Below are 18722 nucleotides of genomic sequence, written 5' to 3'. Positions count from 1 at the left end.
CTGAGGCGTTCAAACTGTCGTTTTTCCCTCGCGCAATCCGCGAGTGGAACAGAGGGGGGAATATGACTTTGGTGCGAATTGTGCCCTCCGCCACACACCGCTTGGTGGCTAGCGGAGTATATATGTAGATGCAGATGTAGAAGATCACACTGTCAAATTTGCGTCCGGTCTACCAGATTTAAGTTTTCCGAGGTTTCCCATAATCTCTTAAAGCAAATGCCGGGAGGGTTCGTTTGAAGAGGACCTCCTTGATTTCCTTCCCCAAATCAAGCATGTTCATCGTCTCTAATGATCTCATTGTAGACAAGTCGTTAAACGCTGTTCTTCCTTCCTTTTTGTTACTCTGATATCTGACAGATGGGAAAATACAAACGTGGGATCGTATTTTTAATGTTATTAAGATAAAGGCCACTCGTTTTCACCACCTGGACTATGCATAACTCAGCTTCAGGAAATAAGAGTTGTATCGGTCTGTTCGTAGTATGGAAACGCTTCTGTAACGAAAACAAATAATTGCTAGTTTTATAGCTAGCGTGTACAAATCACGGTGCTTAATCGGTATAATCCTTTACAAAGTGTACAAGGAACTCCTTAGCAAAAAAGCTAGGCAATAGTAATAACTTTTCGAGCTGTCCACTTACAATGTCGCCATAATTTAAACTATATGTCGGTGTACATTCTAGATTCAGACTGGGGGGTTATTGGTCTTTTTTCGTTGTGGTGAATGCGGGCATGCTCGTAAGCGTTGGATTACGGCAATTATTCATCTTTGAGACTGGACGATGTGGTATCTCGTCGCATACCGTTTGCAAGAATGTTTTTGTAGTTAAATTATATAGTAACATCCCTTTATTTTTTATTTCAATTCCGAAACGTAAATGAAAACATAATAAGAACAACACATTGGACACTATAATTAATCATCGTGCCGTGTGTAAATGTTTTACATCGCTTTTCCAGGATTAACAGCTTACCTTCGTGTCTTCAACAACTGTTAGGTGGTTGTTCGTGTGAAGATATCGCCCTGTCACAGTTCCGTGCTTGCTGAGTAACAAAATATTGATAGAAGTTCCTGTTCGCAAAACGACGTCGTTGTTCAACTCGAAGATATGAAAGTGTACATTTTGTGAGGATTTTACCCACCCGTTGTCATACAATGTCTCATAGAGTTATGTGGATTTTATCAAATGGTTCAAATGGCTCTGAGCACTATGGGACTTAACATCTGTGGTCATCAGTCCCCTAGAACTTAGAACTAATTAAACCTAACTAACGTAAGGACATCACACACATCCATGCCCGAGGCAGGATTCGAACTTGCGACCATAGCGGTCACGCGGGTCCAGACTCAAGCGCCTAGAACCGCACGGCCACACAGGCCGGCGGATTTTATCACGTGGGATCGCTGTGGAGGCAAAATAAGCACCAGAATTTCATGTAGACAGATTCTGGATCGAATTCAGACTGTGGCATGTGATTGAAGAAGACCCACGGAGGTGGAAAACTGCAGTTGCAAGTTACTTTGTTGCTTCTTCGATTAAGCCAAGTATTAAGCTGGTCAGAGTTGATGAACTAAGTGTACAAAAATAGTGTGACACGCAGAACGAGTCTTTTAGATACATATAAACAATGTCTTCTTCTTTCTCTTCATTTTACGATGTAGGCAGAATGCCTGTTCCAGCTTCATCGAGAGATTCTTTTGCGCGGTCTACGAGGCTACTTGGCTTTTAGGTGTCTCCCCTTACATTGACTTCTGTTGTCCATTCTGTTAGTAAAATCTTCTCATTTCTTCCTATTTTCTTCTATTTTTGTTCCAGTTTTAATACTACCCGAGTGCATAACTTGACTTTCTTAGATATCTCGGTTCAACAGTTTATATGTTGTTCGAATATGTTTCTCGGCAGACCAAAGTTTCACTCCCGTATGTCAACATCGGTATCGCCATTGTTTTATAAATTTTTGTTCCGTATTTTTCCTCGTTATGTTTTCCGTCGTTCTGATGGTAGTCTCATGTATGTACTTCCACATTCCCTCCATAATTTCAACCCACAAGTAGGGCAAGTGTAACATTTGTTCAGCAGAGTTGTCATGGCTGACAAACTTTGATCTCATAAAAAAATTTACTGCGTTAAGACAGTGCTAAAATTTCTGAACTGGTATTCTTCGGATGTGTTGCTTGAGGCTTTCCCGACGGACATGTTGTATATATGGTTCTCGGGCGAGACGTCGGATGTCATAGTGAAAAATCCACAATATTTCGTCAGCGCAACTGGCCGACATCTTCAGGTGCGATGAACACACTGCTAAGGCAGGACCAGGGCCCCCTATTTGTGCCAGTCTTAGGCAGGAAGTGTGCATGCGTGGAGGCGCCAAATTCGATGGCCAATAGCGACGATATCAACCGATAGCTGGAAGGACAGTAACGCCACCTACAGGCTGAAGAACCAAAGACTTAAGCGCACCCGCGGAGGCTGCCGCCGCTGCTATGCGCTGCCATCGGCCGCCCCAGCGACCTCTGTCGGAAGCCGCAAGCGCGGAGGCTGCCGCTGTTACTCTGCGCTGTCATCGGCCGCCCCCAGCCACCGCTGTCGGAAGCCGCAAGCAAAAATGCGCGTCCACGTAGGCGCCTTGATTATCCTCCCGTTGTCAACAGAATATTTATGTTGGTAGCGAATCGTCGTCCGTCTTATGACCAATAGTACTCCTCTCTGCTCGAAGCGACTTCAATATGGCCAGCGCTGGATTCCAAGCTGTACTAAGCTGAAAAGCCCATGTCTCTGTTTACAAGATTCGTCGAGCTACGTATTTCCACTGCTTTCTTAATAACACTGTCGCAGTACGAACTCGTCGATGCGAGAATTTTTGTATGTTGATAATTCATAGAATGGCCTGTACTGAGACAATGCTCGGCCACTGCAGACTTTTCTGGTTGCTCCAGACGAGTGTAGCGTCGGTGTTCAGTGCATCTCTCTTCTACAGTGCGACAAGTTTGTCCGATGTACGACATGCCGCACCTACAAGGAATCTCGTAAACACCGGGTCTTCTTAGGCCAAGGCTGTCCTTATATGAACCCAAGAGAGCTCTGAATTTTGCCGGCGGACGAAAGACATATTTAACTTCATGCCTCTTCAATAATCTTCCAATTTTTGAAGAACCGAGCGAGGTGGCGCAGTGGTTAGCACACTGGACTCGCATTCGGGAGGACGACGGTTCAATCCCGTCTCTGGCCATCCTGATTTAGGTTTTCCGTGATTTCCCTAAATCGCTTCAGCAAAATGCCGGGATGGTTCCATTGAAAGGGCACGGCCGATTTCCTTCCCCATCCTTCCCTCACCCGAGCTTGCACTCCGTCTCTAATGACCTCGTTGTCGACGGGACGTTAAACACTAAACTCCTCTTCCTCTTTTTTTATTTTTGAAGAGACACCGCCGATGTATGGCAAGATGACCATTCCCCTTTGCTCTTCGCCTTCTTCCACTTCCTCACGTTGGGTAACCCGCTTCGGTTGTAAGGCACGACAAATCTCCCGTTCGGAGTGTCCATTTTGTTGGAAAGTGGTACGCAGATGGAGTAGCTCATTGGATAAGCTGTCTGAGTCTAATATGGCTCGTGCTCTGTGGACCAACGTCCTCAGTACGCCACTTCGTCGCAAAGGATGGTGACAGCTGGTGGCCTGTAAGTATAAGTCCGTGTGCGTTGGTTTTCGGTACACTGCGTGACCTAATGTGCCATCTTCTTTTCTCCGTACCAACACGTCCAGGAATGGAAGTTCGCCGTTTTTCCCCATCTCCATCGTGAACTTGATGTTGGGATGAAGCGAGTTAAGATGCTTCGGTGTAACTCATTTTCAGTCAATTCTACTTAGAACTGAGATCGTTAGAGGCCATCTTCTGTTTTTTGTCAGCATATAAACTGCTGTATGTTTGCTTATATTTGTTCCAGGGTACCTCCCCCATTCCTTATCGTTTTATACACGGAGATGATCAAAGTCATGTGGTCGCATGCTATACAGATGGCGGTAGTATCGCGTACATGAGGTATAAAAGGGCAGTGCATTGCCCGACAGCCTTCACTTAACGACCAAGAGTAGCGCCGTTTGTGCAGAGTTGTCAGTGCTAACAGTGTTAGGACAGTGCGATGAAACTGGGCGTCATTGGGCCATGCCAGCAGACGACCGATGCGAGTGCCTTTGCTAACAGCACGACGTCGCCTATACCGCCTCCCATGGACTTGTGACCATTTCGGTTGGACTGTAGACGACTGGAAAACCGTAGCCTGGTCAGATGAATCCCGATTTCAGTTGGTAAGAGCTGATGATAGGGTTCGAGTGTAGCAAAGACCCAGCTGAGTGCCGATTTCAGTTGGTAAGAGCTGATGGTAGGGTTTGAGTGTAGCACAAACCCCACGAAACCATGGACCCAGTTTGTCAACAAGGCATTGTGTAAGTTGGTGGTGGCTCCATAATGAGTGGGCTTTATTTACTTGGAATGGACTGGGTCCTCTGGTCCAACTGAACCGATCATTGGCTGGAATTGGTTATGTTGGGCTACTTACAGACCATTTGCAGCCATTCATGGATTTCACGTTCCCAAACAATGATGTAATGTTTAAGTACTACACTGCGACAGTTCTTCGCGATCGGTTTGAAAAAAATTGTGAACAATTCGAGCGAATGATTTGGTTACTCAGATCGCGCGATATGAATCCCATCGAACGTTTATGGGATATAATACCGAGGTCAGTTCGTGCACAAGATCGTGCACCGACAACACTTTAGCAATTATGTACGGCAGTAGAGGCAGCTTTGCTCAGTATTTTTGTAAGGGACTTTCAAGATTTGGTGAGTCCGTAACACGTCGAGTTTTACTGCAGTACGCCTGGTAAAAGGAGGTCCGACATACTTTTCTCACCTCACTGTACAGTCTGTGTATACGTTAAGAACAGTGAATTGAATACTGACTCCTGTTGTACCTCTACCTTCTTGTTTTAAGAACAACGTACACAGTTCTGTACATTTTAAGCCCTATTGAGATCTTTCGCTTATGTAATGATATATTCACAAAAACCGAAGCGTATTTCAGACTCAGTCCTAATTTAAACAACAAACAATTGCTGTATGGAGATGAATTTGTTTCGGACATGATATCTGAGGTGCAGTCTGTAGACAAAGCGGCTCCCAGAAACGTAGAAACCTCGAGAGTTTTGGCAGTTGTGAGACTTAGCCGTTCTCGATGAGGTACAATAATAGACGAGATTGCAAACCAAAGAATCTTTTCCTTAAAAAAATACTATTTGGTCCGTGGCGATCGTGCTGAGTCATTTAATGTCATTTCCTGGATGTAACGTACTGTTAAGTGTGGCTCGCTGGCTCAGAGGTAAAATGGGTCCAGAGGTCTCGGGTTCGATATCTGGTCAGTCCTAGAAGTTTTGATGTCACCTGTCACTTCTTTCACTTTTGGAATGTGTTTTGACGCAAGACATGCTTAGTTGCACTGTGATTCAGATTCCACGTTAAACTTCACGTCTACCCGTAACTGGCTGGGTAGGTCAGTTTAAAGGTCGGAGGAAGGCAATGGTATTGCACTTCCAGATGGACCATGCCTGGTAAAATACTGTGGTGTTCAAACCGATCTTCCGATTAATGAATTTTTTTTCTAGTTTTTTAAATTTAAAGTACTATGTACCACAATGTAAATTTTAAAACTGAAGTTACGATTAGGACGTACGTAAAAAGTGTTTGTAATAGAATGTAATTCGTCTCCTGTACTGCCTTTGGCTTGGTGTGCAGAGGAATCGGAGTTATTTAAGGGGGTACTAGTCTGACACTGGCTGCGTGATCGGCGTGTTGCGATACAGAGGGAGGGAGGGGCTGTCGCCTTGGCTGGGGTCGCGAGTCGCCACACTTGTGGCTGCTGTGCCCGACCCTCTACCAATCCAGTTAACTCGAGAGCCGGATCCAATTTCGCTGTTTGATTTCACCTCCGTCGCGTGTTGCACCAAGTTTCCGCCTATAATTACAAGCCGATACTCCGTCGACCTCTGTTGCGACACTCTTCAGGAGCGAATCACGTCAGTTCCAGACGACTTCCGTGTTGATCCTGGTCTTCGCACTGTTCCTCGCAATCGGTTCAGCCCTCATTTCAATAAATAACGATGAGATTTATCCAGGGTGGCCAAAATTTAGTCCTGTAATTATTTTCCAAGTATCGTTTACTAAACATTATTGCGTTGCCAGTCCTTACTGTGAATTCTTTGTTAATGCCTGATGCAATGCACTTCGCTCCCGTTTCTCATCAGTTTCGCTTCTCTTTTTTTTCCTTTTTTTCTTTGAAGGCCCGTACACAACAGACTGCGCTTAGTAGCCAGTAATGTGGACAAAACCGTACCAGATAAATTACCACCTCGATATATTGTCTGTTTTTTGTACACTACTACATTTTGTAGCAAACGCTTTCGGTTTTGATATGTCGTCTTAATTAACTTTCACCCAGTATTGTGCCACATCCCAGTTTCAGCAAGTATCCACATTTGCTTAATCTCAATCGGCGGAAGCTGTATCCTGAGATAGTCTCGACGAATTTTTTCTTCGTTTTCTTTTGATGTAATTGAGTCCAGAAATATTTGTATTCTGACTTTCAGTCTGAGAAGATAGAATTTTTTTTATTTTCCCATTCAAAGCTACATTTCACTTCTTTTCATATAACGTCATGTTCTTTTTTGTGTCAGTAGGTTATTACAATACCAGTAATAGTAGGTTATACCCTCCATTACTTGTCGTCTTATGTAAACGTTCAACGTTGGCGATTCTTCAGTGTCTCGGAAATACATGAAATTTGAAACTGTTAATTATGTTGTAATTTGTTCTCGTCCCAGTCCGTGTTCCTGTTGCGTATAATCGATTCTTTAACTTCCCATGCTTGTTATTGAGTATGTATTTGTCGCTGACTAGAAGAAGAGACAGTATGATAGGATATACGTTAAGGCATCAGAGAATAAACAGTAGTATGGTAAAGGAAGCAGTAGAGCGCAAAACTTTTAATGGTAGACAGAAACTGATCTACAGCCAACGAATAATTGGGGATGTAGGATGTAACTGCCACTCTGAGGTGGCGATTTGGGACTGGAGAGAAACGCACCAAAACGGTTCAGAAGATTGATGACACTAAAAAAGTTAAAATAAACACAAACTGAAGAGGTGGTGGACACAGGTATACGCCAGCAACATGTTGCCTTTGACATTCGCGGTGTATCACACACCTAAAACGTTCAGGCAGCGATCTTAATCGACCGCACGGGCTGTTGGAACATTTCACGCGTTGTATTACTGAAACACAACCATGATACTGGGACCGCACGTCAGCTCTCGTATGTAACAGAGTCATAGTTGGCGGAGGAGTGGCCAGATAGTAGAGATTTTTGGTACACTGAAGGAATTGTCCGTGTCACACCTTTTTTTATCCACATCAGTCGTAAGTGAAGTGCAGTAGAGATCGTTCTTTTATTGTGTAAGTGCACCATGATTGCCGACGTATATCGAAGCTTTCTTTCTTTCGAAAAGGAGGCACTTTCACCTTTGGAGGAGACCTTGGATCTTGATATACAAATAAACCGTAGATTCGTAGTCTTTATCTCATTTTAATTTCCTCGATCTGATTACTGGTTTCGGGTTTACAGCCATGATCAGCTTAAGAAAGGTATAGTCTGTGACGCAGATCTGGAACCAGGCTATTGCCCTGCCTGTAGTGAGAGTGCGGACTTTCATCACCTCAGCATTAAGAGGGAGACGGAGGCGGGCTCATCGCCTCGGCCGCCATTTTACCCCGGGGAAAAATGCCAGGTACTCATTTGATAGGAGGCTCACTGCACCTGAGTCCGTCCCTGCGGGACTGGAACGAGGAAACATCGTTTTCTCCATCCTGCATTGAACCGGGAACCCCAGGGCCGGCGACTAATGCTCTGCCTGCTAGACCCCCAAGAGACTGTAAGACGAAAATAAAAACGAAGCTGTTTCAAAATTTATGAAACACATTTATTACATGCACTCCAGGAAACAATTGAGCAAATGGCGTTACAAAGGTAACGACCAGGGGACAGACAGTCGTAAATTCAACTGAATAACAATATACGTGATACTGAAATACTGGGCAAATGTTACGTATCTAGGTGTTAGTAGTGATGGTGGGAAGATACCTGACTTATCTTTAATGATGTCATGCACCATTTATTAATAGACTTGAGAAAGTGGCTGGAATTAACTCCACTAACTATTGAGTACTAACACAGAATATAAAATTCTATTCATTTCTGTAATTTACAGAAAAAAAGAGAGAGAGAGAGAGAGAGAGGAGGAGAAGGAGGAGGAGGAGAGAGAGAGAAAAAAAAAAGTGCAGAACCGTCCTCTGGAGTGGACACTGTGCATCTAAGGACCTCAACACAAATTCAGTTGCCTGCTGTTCTTTAGTGGAAATTCTCAAAGCAGTTAGGACACAACGGCTCCTTAAATTTAGAGCAAATGTAATTACTCTTTCACTTGCTCGCAATGTCGTGGCACCTATTCGCTCTCATGATGTCCTTTAGTTTAGTCCAGTGATTTCCCTCATAGAATCGGACTTCCTCGGCCGCTCTGGAAAGGGGCCTCCTTTTCTTTGTTGGTGATGTAGCTTATGGTGTCCTTCTCTTTGCTGGGGCCTTTTCAAGATTTTCACTGTCTGAGATTTATGGCTACCGATGCTTTGAAGTCAAGAAGTCGAACTTCATTCCGAGCCTGCGTATGCAGAAGCCGACAGTTTACCACAGTCTCATCAGTAAAATGAAATACGATGCGCGAATACCATCTCCGGTTTCGGCGTGGTGTGGACATATAATACCCGGCACTGATTCATAGTGGCGACGCCTCCCTTATGACCGTTGTAGTACTGACCAGAGAAGGGCGAGGGATACTGACTTTTTTCTTCTGTCTCACAAACTGACGCAACATGAACGCACGGATCATCAAACCATTTGTCATTACGTTCTCCAATTACGTTGACTTTCGCCGGCCGGTGTGGCCGAGCGGTTCTAGGCGCTTCAGACCGGACCCGCGCGATCGCTACGGTCGCAGGTTCGAATCCTGTCTCGGGCATGGATGTGTGTGATGTCCTTACGTTAGTTAGGTTTAAGTAGTTCTAAGTTCTAGGGGACTTATGACCACAGATGTTGAGTCCCATAGTGCTCAGAGCCATTTGAACCATTTTTCCCTAGTCGCTACCTCTGTAACGCCATTAGCTCAATTGTTTCCTGGAGTGCATGTAATACGCGTGTTTAATAAATTTTGAAACAGCTTTGTTTTCATTTTCCTCTTACAATCTCTTGAGGGATCTAGCAGTTAGAACATTAGTCACCGACGCTTGGGCTCCTGGTTCAACCCCGGTTGGGGACGGCGATTTTTCCTCGCTTCAGTCCCTCAGGGACGGACTCAGGTGCAGTCAGCCTCCTATCAAATGAGTACCTGGCATTTTTCCCGGGGGTAAAATGGCGGCCGAGGCGATGAGCCCGCCTCCGTCTCCCTCCTAATTCTGAGGCGATGAAAGTCCGCACTCTGACTACAGGCAGGGCAATAGCCTGGTCACAGATCTGGAGAGGTGGAGCAAACCAGTCTCCAGACTGAAGACCGTAGCAGCATGTACAAGGTTTCTCACTGCGCTTCAGTAGGATGGTGTCTGCGTCTCGTATTGTAGTGGTTAGCGCAGCTGTCCCTGTAGTGCGCGGTGCCAGGTTCGATTCCCGGCCGGGACTGAGATTTTATTCGTTCGGGGACTAGTTGTTCGTGCTGTGCTAATCAACTGATCTCATCTTCATCGACGCGCACGTCGCCGAAGTGGCGTGAAAATAGGAAGACTGGCACCAGTCATCAGACGGGATCTCACGCCCAGTGGTGCTATAGGATCGTTTCATTGTAATATGAAGGTGTGCAATATACAGGCAGTGGGGGAGGATGTTTGCGAAGGTATGCGACCCCGGCGCGGCCTGAGACGGGCCACGCGCGCTATCGGCGCCTATCTGGCGAGCGTCGCTCTAATTTGGATCACGACTCGCGCTCGTGACCGCTACCGTATAAGGCTGGGCCGCGCCGGGCCTAACGAGGCGGCGACAGCGCACGCCGACGCCGAAGCCGACGCTAACGCACCCGGCGCTCTCTGCCCGCTGCACGCCTGCTGTCCTGCCGCTGCACTGCAGACGCAACCATTACGTTTCAGCCGCTATCTGCCTTCGCGTGTTTAGACTTCTCGGACCGGAAGCGTTCACGGCATCCCGTAACGAGCGGCGATATTGTGATGCGAAAATTTCAGACGACCAGGGTCAGACACGTGTTCTCCTATGCGGAAGTCGTTTAAGGTTCACCATGTACGGACATATCGACCTGCGAGTGTAGCGACGAAAAGTGATGGCGCGCTAACAAGCAGCTCACGCATTAGACCACCAACCTTCTCCTCTAAATTGCAAAGCGTTCCGTATTTCCTTCAGACGCTACAGCAGGTACAGTAATGAGTTCCCTGAACAAAGGCTGTGGATTCCTTCGCCGTTCTGCAATAATATACGTCTTCTTGCATACTCAGAAAGCCATCTGACGGTGTGTGGCGGGGACTACTTTGTGTAGCAGTATCAGACAGACGCAATATCGAGAAAAACTGCTGAGGTCATCGGTCCCTAGGCTTACCCACGACTTAATCTCACTTAAACTAACATACGCTTAGGACATCACACACACCCATGCCCGGGGGAGTATTCTAACCTCCGACGGGGGGAGTCTGCGCGAACTGCGATTTAGCGCCTCAGACCGCGTGGCCAATATGGAGACATCGGTACACGTGATCATACTGTATTACAGCGTTTTCTAAACAGTGATACCAAGATGCAACATCGCTATAGATGCGGACCCTGTATTAAGAAGTCTTGCTTCTTCGCCGGCTGTAAACAACGTTAAATAAATGTGTGACTAGGGCCTCCCGTCGGGTAGACCGTTCGCCGGGTGCAAGTCTTTCGATTGGACGCCACTTCGGCGACTTGCGCGTCGATGGGGATGAAATGATGATGATTAGGGCAACACAACACCCAGTCCCTGAGCGGAGAAAATCTCCGACCCAGCCGGGAATCTAACCCGGACCTTTAGGATTGACAGTCTGTCGCGCTGACCACTCAGCTACCGGGGGCGGACTAAACAACATTCATAACCAAATATCCCACCGGGAACTTTTAAGGTTCAGGACATAAAGGAATGTAACAGCTCAAGCGTTAAGCACTTGTTACTGTAGTTACATTATCAAGTAACAGTAAGAACAATTATTATTGCTTAATACGAGGGTCGTTCAATAAGTAATGCCCCACATTTTTTTTAAAAAAAGCCCTTAACGTACATAGACAAACTTCCTAGTTCGTACTTCACATTTGATGTTTGTTCTGTGCACCGATGAAGTTGGCTCGGAGCACTATGCGACTTAACTTCTGAGGTCATCAGTCGCGTAGAACTTAGAACTAATTAAACCTAACTAACCTAAGGACATCACACACATCGATGCCCGAGCACCAGTGAAGTGTCGAACCACTCTGGCAGATGGCAGAGTCGTAGTACAGCGTCAAAATTGCGTGTACGTACGACTCTCGTTGCAAGGAGCGTACTGTTATTGAATTCTTGTGTGCAGAAAAAGAGCCGGGGTGAACATCCATAAACGTTTGTGTGCAGAGTATGGCGATGCTGCATTTCATAGGAGTACTGTTGGGCGGCGGGTAAAGAAAGTTACAGCCTCAGGAAAAGATGAAACAGAGTTCTATGACCAGCTACTCCCGGGACGTCCTGTCACAACCACTGGACATCATTTGCCTCATCCACCCTACAGTCCGGACCTGGCAGCCTCGGACTTCCACCTCTTTGGGCCGATTAAAGATTCTGTACGGGGGACACACTTTGAAGATGACGAGAGTGTCAGTCGAGCAGGAAAAGGCTTTTACCAGCAGGGAATACATGCTGTTCCACAACGTTGGCGTGCGGTCATAGAACGTGATGGAGACTACGTAGAAAAATAGGACATGGACAAGACCTGTTGATGTATATTGTCACCAAATCCTGACTCTTAAAAATAAATCTGTTCCCTCGTATGTGAAACTGGTGTTGAACAATGTCTTTCATATCTTGTAGTGCGCTTTGTAACTGGAATAGGTACGTAACCTCACAATACGTCGTGTGTATTTCATACTGTAGGCAATGTACGAGGGCATTTCGAAAAGTAAAGATAAAATGGCTCGCAGTCCTTAAATAGAACATTTATTTAGAAAACGTCAGTTACATCTTATTTCCTGGATTATTTGTTATTTTTCGACATAATCACCCCGTTATCCAAACATTTGTTAAGTCGGTGCACAAGCTTTTGTGTCCCACAGTCATAGAAGGTTGCCGCCTGTTGTCGGAACCACATTTCACTTCATCTTTGATCTCTTCATCGTCGTGGAATGATTTTCCGCCAAGATGTGACTTCAGGTAATGGAAGACATGGAAGTCGTTGGGCGCAACGTCCGGGCTGTATGGCGGATGGTTCAATACGTCCTATTTGAATTGTTTGAGTAGTGCTTTGGTTACGAGCGCTGTGTGAGGCCGAGCGTTGTCATGAAGCAAGCGGAATCCACTTGTCAGCATTCCCCTGCGTTTGGTTTGAATTGCCCTTCGAAGACGTTTCAAAGTCGTAGCTAACAGAGATCAGAAATGGGCTCCATACACTCGTTTTAAACTATTCAGCGACTCCTGTGACGTCGTCTCCGAGCTTGCCGTCCCCGTGTGCCCGCCTAGATGCGGCTCGTGAGTGTCCAACACAGCCCACTAATAACATTAGTCTGTTGTCGGGTACAAGCGGGCTCGACTCTCTGAGAATACGAGCGGGTACACGAGTTCGAAAGTATAACCGCGGATTCGCCGCATTGCCGCTACATACGCAACCGTTTTAAAGAAATTTCCGCCATGAAATTGTAAATTACTTCTCATTTATCTCACATAGTCATCATTTCCGCTAAATAGCCATTCTGAAGTACAAGCTGAAATGACACAAAATGTCCGACTTGTCTAACTGACAAGAGCGAGTAATACACCTATATGACGACTGATCGGTTAGTAGGAAATATTGTTGTGTTTATACATACATTTATATAATAAAAATTTTTCGAAGACTGCTGTAAATTTATTTTAAAATTTAATATCTATTCAGAGAATGTCTAATATTATGATCACATATGCGTACACGATTTCGAGTCGTTACCGAGTCTGTAAACATTACATGAGGAAGAAGTGCCGTCTGTAAATGGTGACTAATTATTAAAATAAATTACAGGAATGTATGGTAAGTTATGCAACTCGCTGCTAGCGCATAAATGCAAGTTATCGTGACCAAGTGAATACAGAAACAGGGTTCTTTTTTCTGTGTGTCCACCTTTTCATAAACGGTTGCGGGACGCGGCTGTTCGATACAGGACGTCAAATTAAACAGCTTTCAGCGTCTAGTTTCCAAACTTACTTTTAAAAAATAAAGTAAATCAAATGTTTTGAAATTGGACAGCTGAAGGGTGGTTTAATTTGACATCCTTAGCTCTTTTTTTTCGGATGGATATAACAGTGAGATTGATCTGTGCGCAGTTTTGGTTTGACGGAGACATAATCGTGTTTTCTCAAAGTGGACGTGGGATAAACAAGAATAAAACCATCTTGTTTGCATTGGACGAAACTTTTATGTTTTTCGTTCGAAGGGTGGACTATAGCGTGAAACATGTTCCAGGTATCATTCTTCTAATTGAACGCATTTGTAATTTCATACTTTGCATCATTTAATTTTCTTCTGATACCCTCAACAGTATCACAAAACACAGCTTCGCTAATGGTCATTTGATCCCTACGGTCAGTCAGTTCGCCTTGGCAGTGCTGCTTAAAAGCAGCAAAACCGTGTGCTCATCTCCCATACCAACGGTAACGCACAACTAGCCGTAGCTAAACACCTGCTGATCCACACGAGACGCAGCGACCCTGGGTTCTACTGGCTCCCACAAAAGCACAGGAGTTTATGTAGACAATTTAAGTTGTTAACGGGCGCAGTGGGTGCGTGCCTCGAGTTTTACCGATACTGCCACGGGTCCAACATACAGGGTGTTACAAAAAGGTACGGCCAAACTTTCAGGAAACGGTCCTCACACACAAATAAAGAAAAGATGTTATGTGGACATGTGTCCGAAAACGCTTAATTTCCATGTTAGAGCTCATTTTGGTTTCGTCAGTATGTACTGTACTTCCTCGATTCACCGCTAGTTGGCCCAATTGAAGGGAGGTAATGTTGACTTCGGTGCTTGTGTTGACATGCGACTCATTGCTCTACAGTACTAGCATCAAGCACATCAGTACGTAGCATCAACAGGTTAGTGTTCATCACGAACGTGGTTTTGCAGTCAGTGCAACGTTTACAAATGCGGAGTTGGCAGATGCCCATTTGATGTATGGATTAGCACGGGGCAATAGCCGTGGCGCGGTACGTTTGTATCGCAACAGATTTCCAGAACGAAGGTGTCCCCACAGGAAGACGTTCGAAGCAATTGATCGGCGTCTTAGGGAGCACGGAACATTCCAGCCTATGACTCGCGACTGGGGAAGACCTAGAACGACGAGGACACCTGCAATGGACGAGGAAATTCTTCGTGCAGTTGACGATAACCCTAATGTGAGCGTCAGAGAAGTTGCTGCTGTACAAGGTAACGTTGACCACGTCACTGTATGGAGAGTGCTACGGGAGAACCAGTTGTTTCCGTACCATGTACAGCGTGTGCAGACACTATCAGCAGCTGATTGGCCTCCACGGGTACACTTCTGCGAATGGTTCATCCAACAATGTGTCAATCCTCATTTCAGTGCAAATGTTCTCTGTACGGATGAGGCTTCATTCCAACGTGATCAAATTGTAAATTTTCACAATCATCATGTGTGGGCTGACGAGAATCCGCACGCAATTGTGCAATCACGTCATCAACACAGATTTTCTGTGAACGTTTGGGCAGGCATTGTTGGCGATGTCTTTATTGGGCCCCATGTTCTTCCACCTACGCTCAACGAAGCACGTTATCATGGTTTCATACGGGATACTCTACCTGTGCTGCTAGAACATGTGCCTTTACAAGTACGACACAATATGTGGTTCATGCACGATGGAGCTCCTGCACATTTCATTCGAAGTGTTCGTACGCTTCTCGCCAACAGATTCGGTGACCCATGGATTGGTAGAGGCGGACCAATTCCATGGCCTCCACGCTCTCCTGACCTCAACCCTCTTGACTTTCATTTATGGGGGCATTTGAAAGCTCTTGTCTACGCAACCCCGGTACCAAATGTAGAGACTCTTCGTGCTCGTATTGTGGATGGCTGCGATACAATACGCCGTTCTCCAGGGCTGCATCAGCGCATCAGGGATTCCATGCGACGGAGGGTGGATGCATGTATCCCCGGTAACGGAGGACATTTTGAACATTTCCTGTAACAAATTGTTTGAAGTCACGCTGGTACGTTCTGTTGCTGTGTGTTTCCATTCCATGATTAATGTGATTTGAAGAAAAGTAATAAAATGAGCTCTAACATGGAAAGTAAGCGTTTCCGGACACATGTTCACATAACATATTTTCTTTCTTTGTGTGTGAGGAATGTTTCCTGAAAGTTTGGCCGTACCTTTTTGTAACACCCTGTATAACAGAATTTATCGTAGAAGTAATTTGAGAACAGGTGAAAGCACGATTGGGTGTTTCAAAGTCTTTGCTATAAATATCTACCAGTGGTCGATCACCTCATGCGGAACGACTTTTGTTAGAAACAAAACGTCCTCTGACGCTTCTCAGGACGCTAGGCGTCCTTTAGTTTACGGTGGCCTTGGACGATGAGATTTTACCGAACTATCAGAGTCTACTAACCAGGTGTGCAGTGCACTACCTACCCCAGTAAATTGACATCGATTTTCAACAAGAAAACCATAGAAATGAGTGTGTCTAAGCAGAGCAGAATACTGGATGATAGGCAACACACGCTCATATGAACACCACAGGGTGCCTACGCCATGCCGGCTCTCAGGGGCGTAACCAGTCTTCAGTAACGTCTAGCGTCGCCTGGAGCCTCAGGAAACAGCGTCTCTAACAGAAGTTGTCCCCATCATGTGCTCTATCATCCCTATACGTTTGTCAAAAGTATACGTTATATTTGGTGTATAATTGTGGGGTTCTATGTTGTTTTTCTTCTATAATTATACTTCGTTTGCTTTATTATTATTATTATTATTATTATTATTGGTTGGTGGATTGATTTGGGGGAGGGGAGTAAACAGTGAAGTCATTGGTCCCATCGGATTAGGGAAGGATGGGGAAGGAAGTCGGCCGTGCTCTTTCAAAGGGATCATCCCGGCATTTGCCTGAGCGATTTAGGGAAATCACGGGAAACCTAAATCAGGATGACCGGACGCGGGTTTGAACAGTCGTCCTCCCGAATGCGAGTCCAGTGTGCTAACCACTGCGCCTCCTAGCTCGGTCATGATTATTATTGTTATTATTATTATTAATATAATTATACGAAATTGACATACGCATTTGAAATGAAAATTTTATAAACATAACATCAGATATAATTACATAACACCATTACAACATGTGCTGATAGCACCTGTTGCATGCAACCAGGGAACGGCGATGTATATTGACAGCCTGAATAAATGAATGAAAAAATTCTATATTTGTGAAAGTTTCTAAATGTAGGGAAAATTAAAAATCGGATTCATATTCATGTGTACGTTGTCGTACGCGACGCTGAATGTGTAAAGGTTTTGTGAATTTCTTCTTATGGATATGACGAATATGCCTGCTCATGTTCCATATATATACGAAGTGTCCAATATAAATTTTTGTAGTGTAATTTCCCCCACACTCTCCTCACTCTTTCTTTTTCCATACGCAAAAGGCTGTGGGTAAGACTCCGTACGAGCTCGAATTATTCTGATTTTACATTATGGTCTTTTCGCGAAGGACTTGAAAAAATTCCAAGGTTCGATCACTGACTGCGAAAACTTTCAACGCTGTCAATACACTTCCTGCAACTATTTTTCTTCCGCGGGAACCTTTGCAAAGACAAAACGGGTTAAACAGTTCAGAGGTACATAGGGCAACAATCACTCTGAAATCAAAGCTGATGCCATTTATTCACTTCAAGGCCGATACTCGCATTACGATCTGTATCCGCACATCTCATCTGTCCCGAAAAATGTGTCGCTTGTGGACGGGAAATTTGCTGAGATGTGTGCGCGCATATCGCATCTGTACAGACAAATGGACCGGAAATCGCCGCAGATTTGGAGTGCGAAATGTGTCTCACTGTCGTGTTTATTCAGTCCTGTCTCTAAAGTTGAAACGTCCCCTTAGAACAATTTATGCACGACTGTGCTTAAACTGACACACAACAATTTTAGCGCAACGCAATCTGACTATCAAAAATTCCTACAAAAGAATGGCCCTGACAAACATTAAGCTATACCTTTCACAAATCACTTACCTCACAAAAATCTTCGTTACTCGAACTACTGCAATACAGCGAGCGCCACTATTGCCAGCTAAATAAAAGATTCAAACTACAGAAGGCACTAACTACTGATAGGCATAGTTAGCAATTGAAAGATGATAATAGAGAACAAACAATGTATTTACCTTAACAGTCATAATATATATAGTAGTTCATAATATCCAGTATTACAAATTATCAAAACTCCGCCATCTCTCTCCCCACATCCACCACTGCTGGCGGCTCACCTCCAGCTGCGCAACACTACGCGCTGTTCACATCCAGCTGCCGCTGCCCAACACAACAATGGCAGACAACAATGCAAACTAGCCACAGACTGCACACAGCACAGCCAGTGATTTTCATACAGAGCGCTACGTAACGTTGCCAATAAGAAAACATAAACAGCCTGCTTACAAAGTCTTTGCGTGCACAGTGAATTCTAAATGGCTGCCTTGCGGTAGTGATCTTTAAAAGTCCATTGCTGAATTTATTGAAATGTAAAGGAGATAGACGTCTTCGTGGAAAGTAAAGAGCAAAGCATACAGCAAAGCTAATGCTGAGTGTAATTATTTAATACATAAATGAAAGCAGTTGATCATGCGACAAACAGGGAAGCGTTTAGATTTAGAAAAAAAGTACTGAGGACTGTTTACCGCAAAGAGTTAAGCTAAGTAACGAAGTGTCGTGAGACACACTAGCAGATACACCACACATAACTGGCATGCACCTGAACTTGAGTCGCACAAATTTTTTACAGTTCCTCGCTATGAGCTTTATAAAGATTCCCCTTTCCTCCCGAGACATGTTTGTGGCCATGCGATATTTTTTTTGTTTGTTTTTGTTTGTTTTTTGTTGTTTTGGGATCTCAAATGCACTAACTGCTCACACTTGTTGGATGTAGGCCGTATGGCTCGTGTACATGGCAGCAACGATTAGATGCTATCTTTCTTTCTGGACTCCTGTTCCTATTCCAACAAACAAGGCGATCTTCATGGCTGACTACGGTCGCAGGTTCGAATCCTGCCTCGGGCATGGATGTGTGTGATGTCCTTAGGTTAGTTAGGTTTAATTAGTTCTAAGTTCTAGGGGACTTATGACCACAGCAGTTGAGTCCCATAGTGCTCAGAGCCATTT

The sequence above is a fragment of the Schistocerca cancellata genome, chromosome 7 (genome assembly GCF_023864275.1).
Source record: "Schistocerca cancellata isolate TAMUIC-IGC-003103 chromosome 7, iqSchCanc2.1, whole genome shotgun sequence".
Lineage (NCBI taxonomy): Eukaryota > Metazoa > Arthropoda > Insecta > Orthoptera > Acrididae > Schistocerca > Schistocerca cancellata.
This window is presented reverse-complemented; position numbering follows the sequence as displayed.